The sequence below is a fragment of the Pogona vitticeps genome, chromosome 2, assembly GCF_051106095.1.
Source record: "Pogona vitticeps strain Pit_001003342236 chromosome 2, PviZW2.1, whole genome shotgun sequence".
Classification (NCBI taxonomy): domain Eukaryota; kingdom Metazoa; phylum Chordata; class Lepidosauria; order Squamata; family Agamidae; genus Pogona; species Pogona vitticeps.
In genome coordinates this window covers 296,518,879-296,539,766 of record NC_135784.1, presented here as the reverse complement: position 1 = coordinate 296,539,766, position 20,888 = coordinate 296,518,879, and the positions used below count along the sequence as shown (strand labels likewise).

The following is a 20,888-nucleotide window of genomic DNA, read 5'->3' as shown; positions in this document are numbered from 1 at the left end:
TTATGTCATTCCCCTGGAAGAAATTCCATGCACTTGCTTCCAGTGGTTTCCTTGGCACACATGGCAACCAGGCAAAAAGATGGCTGAAAAAGACCCAAAAATCCCCCCCCATACCCTCTGGATTAATTGCAATGGGTTGCATCAAGTGTATGCTGGACTGAATACGATGGGATGTACTTGCAAGGAATAAACACAGGAATGCATCGTTAATTTCCATGTTAAGACTGTTGCCCTTAATTCAAGCCCCAGCAGGTAGCATGTAGAGACCAGTCATTGTCTTTCTGTTACAGAATAAAAACAAATCCTCTAATGCAACTGAGGTTTCAAGTAAGCCTTCTTGTCAATTGGTTTCCAGCTGGATAATTAGCAAAGTTACATATGAAGCCTGAGAAAAGTTGTTCTGAATTCCCCCTCACACCATTTTTTTTCCTTAAAAGGAAAATGGGGTGGTGATGGTTAGATGGGAAACTAAATTACTCCTGCCAGTCTATCAGGTCTTTCTGATGAGAAATTATCTACATAATAATGAAAGCTTAACTGAGAAATGATGGATATTTCCATCAGGGAGAGAAAGAGAGAGAGAGAGAAGCATTGTTAAAGCAACACTCTTCCCTGACACTAAAGTGATCATTTTAGTGAGTCACCAGGGTGGCAGAAAAATCTTTGCAAGAGGCAGCATCCTCTGTCCAAGGCCTTTCATTAGTCACACGGCCTAGTTCCTATTGCTACACAGATTAAGCAGTTGAAAGGGCTGTTTGCTCACAAAGTGCCCAAGAGAGGAGATGCTGAAAAGAGGGGAAATGAACATCAGATTGTCCACATTGGAAGGAAAAAAAATGATGGTTATAGCTGAACACCAAAGACATGAGGTTACTATATACCACACTTTGTGTGGCACTGTTCCTGAAGACAGTCCAGGAATAGGGTGTAAAGTAAACCATTTATTTTTTTATTGGATTTCTATCCCGCCCATCTAGACCAAAGGTTTACATAAATAATTACAAATATCTTTGTTCTGGTTGATATATAAGCTGTCTTAACTTAATAAGACACCTCAACAAGGATTTTATTTTTTCGTTCGTTCGTTTAGTCGTTTAGTCATGTCCGACTCTTCGTGACCCCATGGACCAGAGCACACCAGGCCCTCCTGTCTTCCACTGCCTCCTGGAGTTGGGTTAAATTCATGTTGGTTGCTTCGGTGACACTGTCCAACCATCTCGTCCTCTGTCGTCCCCTTCTCCTCTTGCCTTCCCACTTTCCCAACATCACGGTCTTTTCCAGGGAGTCCTCTCTTCTCATGAGATGGCCAAAGTATTGGAGCCTCAGCTTCAGGATCTGTCCTTCCAGTGAGCACTCAGGGTTGATTTCCTTTAGAACTGATAGGTTTGTTCTATTTATTTTATTTATTTATTTATTTTATTTTTACCCCGCCCCTCTAGACCATGTTCTCCTTTTATTTTTTAAAAACTGCCAAATTCTTCACCTATAGCTCAGTGGCTTAGGTTTCTGGCTGTGGAGTCAGAGGCTGTGAGTTCAATTCCCCCACAGTGCCTCCTTGAGAGGGGCTGGACTTGATGATCCATCGGGCCCCTTCCGCCTCTGCAGTTCGAAGGTTATTATTATTATAAATGCTTGGGCTAAATAGAATAATAGAAACAATACTCACTCTAAGGAAGTTTAATCAAATATCAGCTCTGCTCCTGTCCAATGGGCTATTGTAGTTCTGAGTTACTATAAATGTTTTATTTTATTTTAAAATCATTCTACCTCTTTCATCCTAACAGGATCCCCCAAATTGGTTAGCAATCAAAAATATCTTAAAATGTCCAAAATGCTTTCACATAATTTAAGATGGAAACCACATAATCCATTACCACTGTGCTTTCTTTTGTCCTGAGATTTTTAGGAAACAAGAAGCAGAATCTAAAAAGAGGATTCATTTTCTCGTAACAAAAAAATGGGGGGCCTAAAGACATACTGAGGGTCACACAAAGACCCTATTGTATTCTAAAAAATATTGTCCACACCTCTTACTTGCAACACGTGTGTCTAAATACAAATTAAAGGAGCATCACATGCTTGAAAAGCCATTATTTCTTACAATTTAGACAGGGCGCCAATAATTTTGGCCAGTGCATTTTTAGGTTTCAGTGCGGGATTGTATCAGATTTGACTTTTCTTCTCTGTTTTTTTGTGTTGTTCCAACGCGAACCAAAGAAATGAACATGTGAGTACCAACACATTTGCAACTGCAACAATTTTCTGAGAGAAGGGTTGCATTTTCTGACAGAATTGCAAGGGTGCCAATATTTTTGGCCATGTCTGTATAAATACAATCATTAATTCTTCTAGGATCCGGAGTAGATTCGTTTGAAGTGCTGCTTGACACTTTAAAAATCAGCCCCCTCTCTTTCTTTCTCTGTTTACATGAACTTGTAGGAGATGGAGGGGGTGCTTACTCACATACAGGGTTTTTCTACAAAATGCTTGGTTGCTGCCCATGCTAACCCATCCTCAGTAAGGAAAGAGGACTCCAAACTATCATCTCCACTTCAAACCAGAACTTTCCCAAAGCACTTACTTAATGCTGCTGCTACCTCTCCTTGTAGAAGCTAAGCAGACAAAAAGATAGTTTTTTTCCCCCTCCACAAAGAACTCTCAAGAGAAAAGTAGGGTGATTTGCCTCCTTGCTATCATTAGGCAGACCAATGAAATATGTCTATGCTCACAGGCAAGGCTGCTGAGGATTTGAGAATGGACAGCTGTGGAACTCCCTTCCACAGGAGGATAGACTGGTCCTCACCGTTGACCTTCAGCCTGCAGTTTTGGCTATTGATCAGGTAATAGAAGAAGGTGCTTTTAACAGGAGTTTCTTTGCCGTCCTTCTTTAAAACTCTTATATGAAAATGTGTAGGTATCTTTTTTGTTGCTTAATGTTATTTTTACATTATTGTATGTTTAACGGCATTTAGAATATTCTAATTTATCTGCCATTCTGAAAACCACCTTGGGAGAAAGGCTTGATATGAGTGAAAAACCTACACAACACACACACACACACACACACACACACACACACACACCACACACCACACACACACACAAAAGGCTGGCAGTGGCATTTTTGTTATGTCCCTCTGTTGGAGGATACCACTATATGTTCAATATGTCTTGTCCTGCATCCCTTAAGCTTGCCAGCTCTCCTCACTCCTGTTGTCGATGCTGAAATAAGATGCAAGCACTGCCAGGGCAGTTGGTTTCGTTCAATGTCATCCAGGTGATAGCGAGTGGTGTCTTTTCTCTCTTCAGGCAGAAAAACGTGGCAGACCAGTGTGGCCTTTGTGGCAACCCAGTGAGGGTTGGTCAATTGTCCAGTTAGAAGTCAGCAGACCTTCTTTATTAGGAGGCTTTTAAACAGAGATGGGGGGGTCTGGATTGCTTTAGCTGTGGGATTTTCTGTGCTGGCATTGATAAGCCTTCCAATTCTAAAAATTCTGTGACTCTAATTCTATGAAATAGAAATGGGAGATTAAAGGTGGGCTGGGAAAAGCTACTGTTTTGTACTACCATATTTGCCCAGCCAGTATGGCTGCTGGAGTCAGGAAAAAAAAACAACTTTTCTATGCCTCTATAGAGGCAACCACCACAGAGAACAGAAGCCCTGGCTGTCGGCCAGTGGAAAAGTGACTTGCTGACAGATTGTTTCAAAACTATTCAGAATGACCTTCCAAAGAAATGGGTCATGGTAACACACACGGCTGTTGCAATTCTAAGTTTCTGGTCACTGGCTGTATGAGACCGAGCAAGTAACTTCAAAAAGAAGAAGAAAAAGTTCAGTTGCACAACAGACTTTTATGTGGCAACTATGTAGGCCAGTAACCAAATGCACAATGCCACATCACAGTAAAGGGATGAGAAATGATTAACAGAGGAAATGAGCAGGGGAGGGGGTAGTTCTGAACAAAAATCTCACCAGTAACAAAGAAACCCCCCCCCCCCAAAAAAAAACCTGGAATAACAGATGAATCAAATATCTCCTGGTTTAAATTTTGCCTCTAAAAGAAGCCATTCCAATATGGGAGAACAATATCAGCAAACACTCCCGTTGTTTCTATAAGATATTACTTTGGGTTGTTCATTAAAGACAACTGAGTATTTGGATCTTTGAGAATTCAGGTGCAACAATGACAGGATCTGGACCTTTTGGAATTATATCCAGATAGCTATCCTCTAGACTTGTCATTATTCTGAATTTTAAAGTTTATGTTAGCACCTCTTAAATGTTCCTAGGTCTATGTAAAAATCCTTATTTTAGGATAATCTACACTCTACAATATGTACCTTTAGATAAAACATGTCTAGAAATGCATATTATGTGACAAAATGGATGTAAAAGCACATATTTACACAAAATATCTTTGTGGTTTTTTTTAATAACCTTAATGCAGAAAGAGGATAGAATTACAAATTAACACATGTCATGCTGCAATGAACCAGAAATAGTCTGATCTGTACTCAGACTGATGAGTCTCAGCATCATGCTTTTCCTCCTGCTTCTCAGCTGTGTTTTTCTTCTCTCTTGGGCTCAGATCCTCACCTGATGGTGGAAGCCCCTGTGGTTTTTGTTTGTGCCTGATATCATCATGTCAGATGTAACAGTGTGTGGTTAGGGACAAATATCACATTGCTAAAAGGAGGGCAAGGGAGAAGAGGAGAAAGAATAGTCAAACGATGTGGCCATACTCAGTGGTTCACATGGTATTTAAAGGAGTCACAAACAGTTTACGGAGGATGGACGATCAATAACAGAGTTTAGGAAGGGTAGTTCTTGATCAGCTGCCAAAATCCCCCAGTTGGCATATATGCCCAGTAAGTGTCCATACTGGTTGCAGAGAAGAGGTATTAATTTTAAGAACTATCTATTCAACACTATGAGAAATTGACCAGGGCTGTTTGGGTTGAACTAATAAACTATCTTACAGTCTCTTCCGTGTTCTAATGCAGTATGTAGCTAGTTGGGTATTTGTAGCTGTGGGATCAGCTTTTGTCCTTTTCAGGAGATTGGCTGATTATGCTGATCATGGTGTTTTTTTGTTATGGGTCTATTGTCGTGATAAGGGGGGAAGAGGATCTGTCATAGTGGCAGATCATATCACCCCCTTATCTCCCCCATAGTAGTCCAATAGACCAATAACAAAAAACACCCTGATCACCATAATCACTCAATCTCCTGAAAAGGACAAAAAGCTGATTCCACAGATACAAATGCTCAACTATCCCACACACTACACCAGAACACAGACAGAGTTCTAACTCCTGTCCTCTGAAGATACCAGCCACAGAGATTGGTGAAATGTTAGGAAGAAAAACCTTTGGAACATGGCCTAACAGCCTGAAAAACCTACAACAGCCATTGGATCCCAGCTGTGAAAGCCTTCAAAAATACATTAAAAACCTGATTGGTTTGAAATGTGGTGCTGGAAGGCATCATTGAAGATACCCTAGACTGCCAGAAAGATGTACAAGTGGGTCCTGAATCAAATCAAGCCTGAAATATCTCTGGAGACAAAAAATGATGAAACAGAGTCTGTTCTACTCTGGACAGATCATGAGAAGACAGAATTATCAGAAAAAATATGACAGTCTTTAAGGAGCCATAAAGTTTTCATCTTTTTTTATTTTTATTTTGTTGCCACCCACTATAGTTCAGCAAGTGTTATTATTCATACCTATATCAGCAACCCTGTGCACACATTTTCGAGAGCAAATCCCAGTAAACTCAGTGGAATATTCTGTGTTGTCATGTTAACATGCCTGGGATGGGGTTGCACATCCCATTTTAACAAGGATATGGGATGGCGGGTCAAGCTACATTGTACAGGCAAGCTGTCGCTAGAGGTGAAATCAGGTTAGCATTCAGGACGCCGTCCCCAGATTGAGGGCTTGATCCTACTGACAACAAAATGGTTTCTCCTTAAAAAAAAAAGATTTAAATTTTAGTGTACAGACAAGGTACATACACATGCAGAGCACTGTGCCAGGGAAGTGGATTTTTCTGCTCCCTTGCCAGAGGTCTGTTTATTTTCAGGTGGATGTGCAGGAATTTCTAAAAATAAAATAAAAGCAACACGGCTGGTGCCCACCCATTTGCCCATCCAGTCACCCCTCACTTGTTTGCCATCCCCACACACCCTGGCTCACCCACCTGCCCCCCCAGCACCTGTCCAGGTGCCCTCCCACCCTCACCCCTTGCCCGTTTCCTTCTCATCCTCATCCTCCTTTTCCATTCTCCCCGCCTCCCCCTGCCCCCTCATCAGACAGTGGTGGCAGTAGCAATGGCAGCTGGGAATCCGAGGCGGAAGTGGCGGCAGCACGGTGAGGCACAAAAGTTATGGATTCAGGCTAAAACTCACATGATTTTAGTCCCAATTTTTTAAAAAATGGATCCCTCTCCCAGTTTGTTCCCCCTCAGTGATGAACAGACCTTGACGCAGTCCTGTGTGTCTAAGAAATCAGGCTCGCAACGGTAGAACATGTTAATGGCCTGGAGACCAATCACAAGACAAAGCAAACTAATTTGCAGTTTATGGGATGTAAGAAAAATTATCTGCTATGAAAAATCCCATATAGGTAGCACTTTAAGAGTTCTCTCTTCTACGTGTAGCGTATACTTGGGGCCTTAATCATCCTAACCCATTTACATGGATTTCATTGGAGCAGAAGGAAATGGACACATCAGATTACTAATGGAAACTTTCATCCAGAAGGATGTTCCATCTATACCTAGCAAAGGGTGCATCTCATGCATGTCAGCTTGGAATAGAGAATCTCTACAATTTTCAAGTTTTTTTTAAGGAAGTTGATTGCCTGGAACAGAACTCTGTGAAACACCTTCTTGCTGGTTGAATTCATACAAAATGCTGCAGCTGTTACAGCAGCTCCACTGGCTGAAAGTCCTTTTCCAAGCCCAATTCAAAGTACTGTACTGTACCTGCTGTCAATCTGTCCAGCCTCATATTGCTCAGGTCCAGGGTATCCAATGGACCATATCTGTAGTAATGTCTTTAGCTGATGTGATCTGTTCTCTGTTTTAGGATTCCCATTGTTTAATTTACTGCTATTTCTGTTTGATTTTATCTTTCGCTAACTGCCCAGAATAGTGCTTTGCACTGATGGAAAATAAAATAAAAATGTAAAAATCCTCATAAAATTCCACTCAGGTTTTAGGATCTTCTGTGGAGGCTTTCTTCTCAGTCCTATTACTTTTACAAGTACGTACTTTTTGAAGCGGACTCAAGAGAAGCCCTTCTCACTGTTTGTCCCCTAGATTACGGAAGGCCTTCCCTTGGAAGGCTAGGCTGTCCCCCCCTCCCCTTCCTGTCTTTTTGGCAACAAGAGAAAGCCTTTCTATCCAGAAAGGCTTTTAATGGCTAACACAATTATATGCCCTGCAGCATATGATGTCTTTTTTATGTTTTTAAATTTTTTTATCTCTCTGCTTTAATAGGCTTGTAATGGTTTGTGTGTTCTGTTTTAATTGTGTTTGTTTTAATGATGTGCGCGCTGCCTTGAATCCTTTCACTGAGAGAAAGGTGGCATAAACATGGAATCTATTAATCAATCAAATGCACCTCAGATATTATAGGCACAGACTGCCATCTCATCCAGTTTATTGAAGAACGAGGCTTTCGTCATTACTCTCGTGCCTTTGATGTTTGCGTATTTTTCCACCTCTTTATTCTGGTTTGGGAAATCTCCTTCTGCTAACTCCTTTATTCTCATGTCCTCGCCATTCTAACACTGACCCAAGTAAAGAAGGAAAATACTGTGCCTTTATTGCAAGAGTAGACACACTGCCATGCAGTCCTCTCCATCTGCTTTCGCAATGCCTGGCCCGCCCACAGACCCCCATTTCCTGTAAAACACATGCACATCCACACACATTTGGAAGGTTTCTCAGGAGCCTCACAACAACATCAATTCACCTTTTAAATGAGCCACTGCCCCTCTCCTGCCCTCAACATTTAGCACCCCAAAAATGCCCATTTATCAAAATAGGAACAGGATTTCTAGCCATTTTTGGATTTGGGTGGGTGGTGGATGGTCCATGAAGATCCTAGAGATTCCTAGGACAGACGATTAGCCCCTAGATCGAACAGGGTGGGCCACATGTACATTATTAATGGTGCGGGTTCCCCCCCCCTTCTGGCCTTACAAAAGCACCTTTAGAAGGCCTCGTACTAGCAATCAGAGAGAACGTATTCAGTCCTTCTTGCCATGACAGATTTGCTGCAGTAAGAAGGGTGGACTAAGAACGGAACGTTTCTGTTCGAAGTTGAGGAGGAAGAGGCTGACAAAAGCCACTATAAAATTCAGCGAACGAGGCAGACATGACATGGTACAGCTCTTCTCGGAAGCTACTGCATAGCTAGCTAGCAGCCACCTGTCTTGTAAAGGGACCAACAGCCATCCCCGCACGGATCAATATTTTAATGTGACTTATCAGGCTGGCTTGTTTACTTAAAAACTCCGGATCCCATAAAGGCCAAGAGGGAGTCAGTTTTGGAAACAGACGCTCTGAACACACACCCTAGCGTTGTAAATAGATAGGGCCTAAAACATAAAACTGAGCATTGTTAGAGACAGAATGAAGTGATCCGCTCTCAAGAGGAAAAGTTTAAGGCAACCAAAGAACAAATAAGAACAAAGGAAAAAAGAGGACCAATGAGCCGTATGCAATGGTAAGTGCTTCTAATGGATACGTTTCACGAAAGAGAAGGGATTCAAATTTACCAAGAGATAACGTATTGAAATATAAGTGTTCTTAATAACAATTCTAATCACATCCTAAAGTAATCTTTTAAAAGGTTCTCTGTAGGCCTTGTGTAAGGTAGGCTGATTTGAGGATAGTTCACGCCAGAAGTCTGCGTGCGTGAACACCCTAACATGAGATCCGTGAACTAAAATTTGTTAACTAAAAAAAAAATGTCAAGTTGCAATTGTCCAATTCCTAGAAAAAGAGGGCAGTGTGTTGTGTGAATTCACACCAGCTTTTTCCCAATTCTAGCTGGCTGGAAGCAACACTAAACATTTAATTTTTCAAAACAAAAAAGGAAACATGACTAATATTAACCCCATGGCTTTGGAAGGGAGGAAATGCATTGGTATTAAAAATAATTAGGATAATAAATAAGCATGATTAGATGTTTATTATTATTATTATCATAATTATTATCAAGAGGTGTATTAAAATTGTGTAAATGATACCAGCTTTTTAAGAAGTGTTTCCTCTGGGTGAAACACAGCTATACGGACATTTCTCTGGCTGATTTCAGTAATTACGTTCCTGTTGCGTCCATGCCATTATATCCACTAAAACCCCACTGGTGAGGAAGGCAGGAACATGGAGGAGGACGGTGGGGGCTGTTATGGCAGCTCTCATTGCTATGGGGGTAGCAGTAGTAATTTGCAATCTTGAATGTCTTTATGCTTCCATTAACCCCTTAGTCACCCCACCTAATAACTGTGCAGTTCTGAAAGAACGTTTTACCATAGGAACCAACTGCCTTTCATTGTTTTTTTCTCTCTCGCTGGCTTCTCTCAAGATAAAAATGCAAGGCTCCTGATAAAAATGCAAGGCGGTTGAGACCTCTTGCCTAAGATTCTTCTAAGCTGCTGATCTATTTCTCCCTGCTCTCTCCTTAGAGAACTGGCTGCAATTGTATAAACTGGTCTCAGTTGTATACCCCCAAGTTTTACCTCTTTAAAAAGGACAGTATATTTATTCTCTCATGTGTCTGCCATTTACTACTTCATTCTAATCTTGTTTGGAGAATGTATTTATCCATTCTACAAAGGTACACAGTTCACTATTACTTCAACTACAATTCAGTTTATTTATTTATTTAAAATATTTTTACTTTGCCTTTCTCCTTATGTGGATTCGTCACTATACGGGGCAAAAAAGCCCATAGGAACACATTAAAACACATTTAATGCGTTCCTGTGGGCAAAAAACTCACAAGTATGCAGAAATCCTCCATGCGGCCACCATTTTCACTGCCTGGTATGCGAGAAAAGGGCGCGAAAACACTGCAGACAGCCATTTTTTCCGACAGCCATTTTGGAACCGCCAATCAGCTATTTTTTAAAACATTGCAAAGTGATTTTTGCCACTAAAAAGATCGCAATGTGATGGCTTTTGCGATCACAAAAAACAAATTGCTATGCGGATTCTTCATTAAATGGGGCGCTCGTTAAGTAAAGCACCACTGTACTTGAACACCACAACGGGTGAATCCACCAGCTAAAATTTAGGCATATCTTTATCACCATTACATTGCAGGCAATATCTGCTGTTGGGTCATGTGTAATTTTTTTGCCCTAATATTTCCAGGGTAGGAGAGTTCAAATTCAGTTTTCAGTATAGATAACCATCAGACGTTTGGGGCCAGGAGACCAAATGTTTGTTCCTTAATCTTTAGCTTTTGGAAGTGGATTTTTACAGATAGAATAAGGAAAGCTGTGACGCTCCATCCCCAGTTTTTAACTAATGCCGGCACCACTTCTATTTGGACTTCTTATGCTGATCCCTTTCCATCATCCATGGCATGATGGACGCACACCATACGAGCACAGGAATGTAGGTTTTCTAGACCGCAATTCTCATAGTCCCCATGCTGCTTGGGGATTATGCGAGCTGTAGTCCAGAAAACTAGCTTTACTGCACTGTGGTCTAGATCCACACTCTATGTTTCATGTCCTGCACACTCATTGACAAGTGCCTTCATAAATGTATTTTCATTTGGCGCTCCATTTGAATGGCCTCTCCAAATGGCTTTGTCTTCAAAGCCAAATGAACAGTAAGATCCAGACGAAGCCGTATATCCTGGACACCTCTAAGGCAAAGTTTTCCTTGGCTTTCACCCGGCATGTACCGGCCATGCACTAGTAGGGATGCCAGAAGCCTCCTCAGCATCCACCTTTGGCAGGAGTCCATGGCTATCACAAGCTGAGCTACACCTTCTGTCATCTTACTTCAGTCTTTGTTTCTTCCTCTGGCCAACCAGATTTGTCTTCCTTTTCAGGGCCAAGTATCCCATGTGAAGAAACAAGGCTAGTTTTTATGCTCCTGACAAATGGTGTCTGTCTTTGTCTATTTATTACAGCTATTTCTCATTTTCACCATCTAAGTTCCAAAATATGGGCATTGTGAAGAGGGGGCACAGTTCATCTCACCTGCATGTTTGGATGTTAAAACTTCCCTTTATATAAGAAAAGGGTGTGTGTGTGTTTAGTCGTTTAGTCGTGTCCGACTCTTCGTGACCCCATGGACCAGAGCACGCCAGGCCCTCCTGTCTTCTACTGCCTCCCGGAGTTGTGTCAGGTTCATGTTGGTTGCTTCGCAGACACTGTCCAGCCATCTCATCCTCGGTCGTCCCCTTCTCCTCTTGCCATCACACTTTCCCAACATCAGGGTCTTTTCCAGGGAGTCTTTTCTTCTCATTAGATGGCCAAAGTACTGGAGCCTCAGCTTCAGGATCTGTCCTTCCAGTGAGCACTCAGGGTTGATTTCCTTTAGAACTGATAGGTTTGTTCTCCTTGCAGTCCAGGGGATTCTCAAGAGCCTCCTCCAGCACCACAATTCAAAGGCATCAATTCTTTGGCGGTCTGCTTTCTTTATGGTCCAGCTCTCGCTTCCATACATCGCGACAGGATGTCGTACATCACGCTTCCATACATCACGACAGCCTCAGAAACAAAAGGCTAAAAGAAAAGGGTAGATCTATGAATAAATCAATGTGGCTTGTTTAGTGCCCTATGTACTAATCTAGCCCAACCCTACCATTAGGTAGAGTGAGGAAGCCACCTTAGGCAGCAGCTTCTGTAGAGCAAGAGAGGTGGAAGAGCTGAGAAAAATTCAATTGCCAAATAAATATTAAAAATTACGTAAACATGATGCATAATAAATATCATGCAACAGAGCAGAATCACACAACAGAATTAAAAGCCATCATAGCTGCCTAGAGTGGTCCTCACCGACCAGATAGGCGGGGTATAAATCAAATAAATAAATAAATAAATAAATAAATAAATAAATAAATAAATAAATAAATAAATAAATAAATACATACATACATACATACATACATACATACATACATACATACATACATACATACATACATACATACATACATACATACATACATACCACAGAACAGAATTGAGAAAAAAGCACTGTGATGGAGGCATCCTTGTACATGGGGAAAAGGGAGTAAATTCTAATGTCTTGTGAAATGTTACTTGCTTGGATTTACAACTCCCAGAATCCTCAAAAATGGCAGGTCAGAGGATTCCGGGAGTTGTCGTTTAAAAAACAGTAACACTTCCAAGTTCCAGGACAATCACCAGGAGAAAGCATTCGACAGTTCTCATTTTTGGTAGCATTGAAGCTTTTATTTTCTGCAACCATTTCCAAGACAAGCAACATTCTACTGTATTCTCTTTGTTTCAGAGGCTTTAGACTGAAAGCTAGACAACCCCCACCGTTCCCTTCTCCTACTGCAATCCACATGCCAAACACAAGAGAATTGTACCTTTCCCTGTTCTGACAAGTTTCTCTATTTCAGTTCTCAAAGGTTGACAAAACATCTCTTTTTATAGCTTTTCTTCGTTAAAGAAGCAGGGGAGCGAGGAGCGAGCACTTAGTAAAATGGAATGCCACTTCTGAGAGAGAAAACTAATCATTTTGCAAATGGCCCACAACACACCATGCCATCTTAATCAGGATGTTATTGCTGTCTCTTTCAACAGAGCTTTTGCAATTAAAATGAAAAGTAAAGAAGATGGGGGTGGGTGGGAGAAATGTTCACATCTCCATCCTTTTGGATTCCTTTCCTTTATGTACATGTTTGCAAATCAAGAACCAAGACTATTTTTTTTTGTTTTTGTGATATCTACTCAACCCTCACCAGGCAGTCCGGACGAATTCTGCAGTACATCTGCAGATTCATGGATCAGACACATGAGTGCAATCAAAAAGCAATCAAAGTTCATGCTCTGTTATCCTCCACACAAAAGGCATGCGCACATGCCCAGAGCTAGATCTACTGAAAGGTGGCATAATGATAATGATAATTTAATGAACCACGCCACTTGGTAATAGACAAGTTCAAAAGTCAGACTGTAACTCCCAGAATCCCCAAAGCAATATGTTCTACATTTTTGTCGACAAACAACAGCAAAACAATTATAACCCATCACGAAAACAACATTCTACATACATTAGTTATACCAGTGTAACCCAAGGAGTTTGCCACATCAGTTAAGTGTCTTGGGTATGCTGTAAGAAACCAACAGTACTTGCCAATCCATTGTCACGGTCTTGTGCAGCTCTCGGGTAAAGCAATCCATGGCTAACTGTCCAGCTCTGCCATATTATGCTGAACAAAGGGAGGCTTTGATCTGTGCTGGCAGCTAGTAGTGGTTTTAATCAGCCAGTGATATTTTGCTCTGATTAACAAAGCCTAAGAGGCAAATGATGTATTATAGATAGTTCATCATTAAATGAGAGAATTCTTTAAATGTTCAAAACATCTGATTGCCGTAGCAGGAGTTTTTCAGGTGTCCTTCAGTTTGCAAACTATCTTGCTTTATTTCATAACAGATCATTGAGAGACAAGTACAGACTTTGTTTCCACGTACAATTGCTCAGTCACAAAGGTTTGCCCGAATCACAACTCTGGAACATGAATGGGTTTCAGCTTCTAACTACGGGTTAGTAGTTTTTCCCTTATTAGGTCCAGTGACAATCTGTGACCAGAACAGGCCTCAGACCCCCCCCCCACTGCCCCCTACCATCCCAGACCACAAGCTACCAACAGTAAGGTCACTGAAACCAGTGTTGGAAAGGCTAATACCATGCTTCCCTGAAAATAAGACAGGGTCTTATATTAATTTTTGCTCCAAAAATTAGGGCTTATTTTCAGGGGATGTTATATTTTTATTTATTTATTTATTTTATTTATATGCCGCCCACTCTACCCAGAGGTCTCTGGGCGGCTTACAATAATTAAAATTCAATACAATAAGATGATTAAAATACAATTATAATACAATTAAAATACAATTAAAATTGCCATCATCAGGACCCACAGTCCTTGTTCATATACAACAATCTACATTTATACAAATACAGTCATCTCATCTTCTAGTTGCTGCACAATGGTGGAAGGCGGGGTTTCACCTAAGTGGGGCTTATTTTGAGGGTAGGGCTTATGTTACGAACACCCTGAAAAATCATACTAGGGCTTATTTTCAGGTTAGGCCTTATTTTCGGAGAAACAGGGTAGGTTCCAACAACTGATTCATGAGCCTCCAATCAACCTCAAATCAGCTGATCTGTTTCCAGGTCCTACCTATATGGGACACTTTTTTTCTTTTAAGTCAATGGTTGGCAATCCATGTGAAATTCCCCATAAGCTGTTGTCTTTCCAGACCTTTTGCTCTATACAGCAGCTTACAGTATTTTGGGTACCAGGATTCTCAAGAAATTTTGGCTCAGAGTGCTCCCATGTGTCTCTGGATGAAAGTACTGTGCACATCAGGAGGCAGGGGACTTATGTAGGCTATATACAACTGTGAAATCAATTTTTCTGGACCTAATGCCCACTCCATTTTCACTCCAAGTATCAAACATGGTGCTCCCGAACATCTCTAGCAACAGCAATTCTCCTCTATAGCAAGACACGAAGAGGCCCTTTGGAACTGCTTGTTTCTCAAAACTGGTTGTGAATTTCTGGCTTTGATACAAACACACATCCAAAAAAAGTGGAAAAATGTGCATTTCTCTGAGAGTGTGCAGCTTACATCACATCCCAGGAAGGCAAAATTGACCCATGGATTTACCAGAGTTACTAACCTTGGTGCACCGAGAGAGGGAGGTTTGGACCCATCTGTTATATCTGCAGATAGATAGAAAGGCACATTTATTAAAGACAGGAGGCAGAGCTGAGCAAAGCCCCTAGGATTTTGCCATCTGGAATATGAACAATATGTATGGTAGAACTGGCAATACAGATATTGTTGAACTCTAGTTCCCATCATCCCCAGGCAACCTGACCAATAGCAGGGGTGGCTCATGGGAGTGATACTTCATCTGGAGCACTACAAGTTCCTTATACTTAAAGATATAGGATCTAAGTCAAGAAATGAACATGCAGGAAATGACTCTACAGGATTTTTTTCCTCCAGACCCCCACTTGTCTCTCTTCATTTTGTCTGCTTGGAATATTATCCATGTTTGATATTTGGCCTTGTAGCAATTGGGATGCACAGTTCAATGGTTTAAGTATCTTGCTGTGGAGCCACAGTTTGGGAGTTTAATTGGGAGAAAAGCCAGCCTGTGTGGCCTTGGGCAAGCTACGCTATCCCAGGGCCCCCCCCCCCAAGAAGAAGGGAAAGGTAAACCACGTCTAGCATTTTCTATCTGGAAAACTCTGAAAACAGGTTGCCATAAGTCAGAATTGACTTCATGGCACGCTATGATTATTATTAACAGTTGGGCAGACAAAAACACACGGTTGTTTTATTGCTTGATTATAAGTGTTCTTGCCGTAGGTAATAAGTAAGCTGTGAATATTCTGCTTCTTAATAACTAGAATCCTATTAATATTCATGTAAGGTTTGTGCAAAATACTGTTGCTGATTGCAGCTAATTGACCAAGTGCTAGGCCATGTCTTGGACGTGGGCCTCTTCACATGCCCAGTTGCACAACCGATATGTGCCCTGGCATCTCATCCATTAGCCTCAAATTACACAAATCTTATGTAAACACTGATAAGTTTCCTGCCAGTTTAATTTTTAAAAAACTTGGAGGAAAATGGAGCTGGCTGGACAGCACAGTGCATTGATCAGCATACCAAGGTCCCTTTCTAGAACATCTTGCATTTTGTTGCTGCAGTGAAAGCTCAGAAAAAGCAAGACGGACAGATTATTCCTAGCTATGTCTTATTTGTAGGCCAAAACTGAGGAGTCAACATCTGGTACTGAAGCAAGTACTGTACAGAATTCTATGGCACCTTAGCAAATTCTATTCAGCATTCCTTTCTGAGGACTGTAGATGTATCTGAAGAAGTGGGATGTGCTCCACCAACATTTACACCAAATAAAAGCTGCTCATCTTTAATTAAGGCGCCACAAAACTCTTTTGTCGAGACTGACACAGCTACCCTTCTGGGGCTGGTATTACTGATCTGCTAGCAGTATCTTTTGTCTGGTTGGGTAAACAACTGGTTTTCGTATTTACAACGAGAGTCTTTCTACCTAGCAGTATTCTCCCCAAGTTTTCTTCTGTCTTTCTACTTTCATATCCAATTTTTGATCCATTCTATATTTATTGCAGGTATCTGTGGTTGTAATTCTATACATCCATGTTTTTTCTTTCATCTCCCCAAGGCCTCACTCCTGCTGGAGCTGTGGAGTGTGACAATGGTGTTTGTATCCAGTCTGTCAAACGCCATTATCACACTAAATAGCTACTGTTAGAAAAGTCGTCAATTCGCAGAAAGAAAACAAAGAGAATTCTTTGAGTAACATCAGTTCCTTGCAAAGCAGAAAGAAGACAACAGTACCATGTCATGACAACTCTTTGCTTTGTGATGCCAAAATCTCCTGAAATAAAAAATATGCTCTGCTTTCCTGAAAGTACACATTGTAGTCCAACTTGTTCTGTGGAGAAGTACATGACTCATGTTTATATTCATGGACTGCTGTGATATTTTTGTGACCAAGTACAGCTGATTATGTACATTTGTTCCTACTTTATAACTAATGGTGTACAGAACTCTCTCCTCTTGTCCATTGCCATGCCCACTGACATTATATGTATTTATTCCATTTATTAATGACTGAATAGTTACAGCTGTTTCAGACCGAAACAGAAGCTCTGTTGTTGTATTGACTTTTGATGAATAAGCTTCAAAATGGAGAAATAATTCCATTTTTGGCTGTCAGCTGGGTACAGCTCTGCTGTGTATACTTTCGTCAGTTAGCCAAAAATGCTGAGTGAAATTACTACCAACTTGTCATGGTGGCTGGGCTCTGGCAGAAAAGCAACCAAGATCCATTTCTATAATTGCTGTATAAATATTCCATAGGTGTTTAGATGTTATTGAAATCGATGGAGAGAACACAAAAGGGGGTGCAAACACAGAGATATGTTCCAACTTTATGCAGCAGAGAAAGAGAGAGAGAGAGAGACAATCTAAGGTTATTTCTCCTTCTCTGCCAAGCATCCTATTACTTGAGACATGATGAAATTTTTAAAAAGTGTTAACACATCCTTCAGCAAGAACACCAGTTATGGAGAGGAAGGTCAATGAAAGATAAAGGAAGCTTTTGCTGGTAATTTAAAAATCCCTAAATCGGCTGACTGAGTCATCAGTAGCATCACCGCTGATATCAAATACAAATCACAAATTCAGGTATTGACCCTTTCCAGCTTATCCGGACTGTAACATATACATTAGGTCCCTTGATGTATGTCACTGCTTATTGACACGCAGGGATCTGCTGTCATGACAGTCCTCGGGGGTGGGTGGATAGAGATTTTAATATTTGGCTTCATTTCTTCTGAACTGTCGAAGCAAACACATTTCATCTTTTCATTTTGTCAAGCAAATGGTACATTTATGCATGTTCTTGTTGGCTTTTAAAGTTCTTGCTAGATCTCATATTTTATTTACTGTACCCTCTCCATCTTCCAAAGAACTTGGACCAATTTACAGATGGCTGTCAAGCAGGCAGTTTGAAATGCAGGCAAAGTTTAGTGCAATGCTGGGGAATGCTAGGCACTCCAGTTGTGCTGGGTGTCAGTTGTGCTGCTAGGAGCATGGGCCATGAGTAAGGGGCTGTGGGAATTATCATTGAAAACATCTGGAAAACCCTCTGGTTTAAAGATATAATTACAGCATTCAACTTCAGACCAAGAGGCAAAATCTCATATGTCCATCCACTCTCCCTGTGGCTGCCGAAGGCCTGAGGCTGACAAGATGCCTCCCTCAATCCACACACACACAGAAGACAACTTAGCTAGCAGCTGAACTTCATTTCAATACAGGCATATGGACGGTCTTCCAACAGAACAACTCTCTGCCTCCCAGTATTTGCCACCTATGGCATCCATTCTTTCTGGATAGGGTGTCCACGCTATCACTGTCATTCCTTCAAGAAGTTTCCAATGAAACCAAGATAAATCTAAGAAAGAGCCAACTTTTCACAAACTGACCTTTAGCTCTCTTTAAAAACTTTTGTTTGGAAATCCAAGAGAAACTGAAATTGACTAGAGAACTGGTCAGGGTGGACGGAGCATAAAAACACTACAGTAAAGACACTGAAGAGCAGTGACAGGGAATTAGAGGCATGGATCATTTGTGTGGAGCAATGTGTAGACCTAACAGACCTTGAATATTCCCCACAATGCCACAGGTTGGTACTTTTGTAATGCTGAAGCCTTCTGTGTCTAACATGCAATACTCTTTGCCAACATATGGGTGCAGGAGGTTTGAAAAATCTCTGAAACAGCACACCTAACCATTCTGATGTGTTGTCTTCTTTCACAGAGAAGCAGACATGGGGACCAAAAATCCACACACAAGGAAAACTGAGAATCCAATTTTTTCAAAAGCATGCCCCGTTCCTGAAACAAATAAAAATGTTGCATATATCCATTCATTTTAAAGGAACATATTGTTCAGTACAGTTGTCACATAGAGCTTAATTCATTTACCACGTGAGAACAGAGACAAAAAAATTGGAAAAAATTACTGCGTTGGACTACAACTCTTAAGACCCCACCCCGCATGTACCATGGCTGCCTCAGTATATGCAATACTATTTTGCAGCCCCAAATAGTAACTTTTCCAAGCTCCGCCTCACAGTATATTTGGGAAACTGGCAATAACATCAGTGTCCATCACTTCTCCTCTCCTCCTGTGCACAATTATGTGTTTCTCAAAGTGGAGTCACTCAAGTCCTTCCCATAAAAGGAGATTCACATTTCTAATACTTTTTCCCTCTGTAAGATAAAACGTGGTGGCGCTGCGGGCTAAACCGCAGAAGCCTGTGCTGCAGGGTCAGAAGACCAAGCAGTTGTAAGATCGAATCCACACGACGGAGTGAGCTCCCGTCGCTTGTCTCAGCTCCCGCCAACCTAGCGGTTCGAAAGCATCAAATGCAAGTAGATCTATAGGGACCACCTCGGTGGGAAGGTAACAGCATTCCGTGTCTAAGTCGCACTGGCCATGTGACCACGGAAGATTGTCTTCGGACAAAACGCTGGCTCTATGGCTTGGAAACGGGGATGAGCACCGCCCCCTAGAGTTGAACACGACTGGACAAAAATTGTCAAGGGGAACCTTTACCTTTACCTAAGATAAAACACTGCAGACCTGGTCTACAGTCCAGGATGAAAATTAGTATTGTCAAGCATACCACCTGTGCTCAGTTTGCCTTAGCTGGGAAACTCAGAACTCTATATATCCCACTCCCCACCCGCCCCAACTATTGGGAAATTTGTAAATATTGGGAATGAGAATTTCAGGGTCCATGATGCTGCACTGATCTGATAGGAAATAGCAAAGTTTATGGAAAATTTCTGTTGAGAGCCTATGTGGCGTGGTGGATAGAGTATTGGACTAGTGTCAGAAGACCTGCACTAAAATTCCAGCTCAGTCATTTAAAAAAATCACAGGGGAGGTGACAGTGGCAAGCCACTCCTGGAATATCTCCCATCAAAAACCATCTTTTGGTTGCTATAATTTGGAAGCAATTTGATGGCCCATTGCAACAATGTGGAGGTTTCTGTCTAAAATAAGAGATGCTGGTAAAACTCATTATCTAAGGCTGGGGTCCCCAACACCCGATCTGTGACCTGGTACAAGTCCGTGGCCTTGGCAGGACCAGGCCACAGAGACAGATCTCCCCCCACCGCATGCACGCTCCCCTTAACAGAGAAGAAAACCAATTTAGAACACTGATTTTAAGTCAAGAAGTGAACTTTCTCTTTCACCTACTTCCTAAACAAGCACGAATACTGATTGGTTGCTATGACAACCAGCAAATGACTATTTGCAATTAATTCAAGCCCTTATATGTAGCAAAAAGAAACAATTGCAAAGCTGCAGTCAAGCAGCCCCCAATCCTTTCACATTACAAAAACTGAACATTCATTCTATACGAAAAAGGATGGACCCACAGACCATTACATTTTAAAAGGAATTTGCTGAATTATTTGTCGTCAGTCTGTAATTAAGCTGCCGTTATCATTACGATGATCCCACAAATAACTCACGTCGTATAATATTCGCTTATGGTGTTTCCATTATCAAGGGCTGGAAAAACACAGGGAAATATTCTGTGGATCCCTCTAGCGGCTAATTCTGATATTTTATCTTGGAAATACAGTACAATATTTGTAACAGTACAGAACACAAAGCCAAGGAACGCTTCCCTTGCTACTTAAGACTGATAACAAACATGGCATAAAACCTTAAAAAAATTCGTTTCAAAATGCATCTAATGTCACCCATAAAAAGTAACTTCTAAAAGTAACTATCATTACACCTAAGCAATGTAGATGATACTCCTTATAACAAAAAACATTTTAACTGCAAATTATATTATTCATTACCCCCAAAATAATGGATTAGAGTTACCAGCATTAATTATAACTAGTCACTTCCAAGTTCTGAAGAGGTCCAATAATTTCATTTAGACTTCCAAGTAAGAATGTAAGGACTCCGCCAGTGGTTCATTCATATATGCAGTAAATCAGGTGGTAAGAGTCCAATGGAGACGAACAAACAAAGTTTAAGAAACATTGGCA

The 20,888-nt window shown here is 41.2% G+C and overlaps 3 long non-coding RNA genes across 3 annotated transcripts in view; 2 read left to right on the top strand and 1 right to left on the bottom strand.

The window, feature by feature from the left end:
* Positions 1 to 20,888, top strand: part of LOC110085074 (uncharacterized) — a 37,994-nt gene that overhangs the window by 4,243 nt on the left and 12,863 nt on the right. The window contains exon 2 of the long non-coding RNA XR_013541582.1: positions 2,732 to 2,840. This is a non-coding gene — a long non-coding RNA (uncharacterized LOC110085074). The remainder of the gene's footprint in view (positions 1 to 2,731; positions 2,841 to 20,888) is intronic.
* Positions 3,421 to 6,132, bottom strand: LOC140705002 (uncharacterized). The gene is made up of 2 exons (XR_013541580.1): positions 6,021 to 6,132; positions 3,421 to 4,687 (listed from the first exon to the last, which is right to left on the bottom strand). It is a non-coding gene; the product is annotated as an uncharacterized LOC140705002 (long non-coding RNA).
* LOC144586654 (uncharacterized) lies at positions 7,838 to 18,743 on the top strand. The gene is made up of 2 exons (XR_013541585.1): positions 7,838 to 8,741; positions 16,460 to 18,743. It is a non-coding gene; the product is annotated as an uncharacterized LOC144586654 (long non-coding RNA).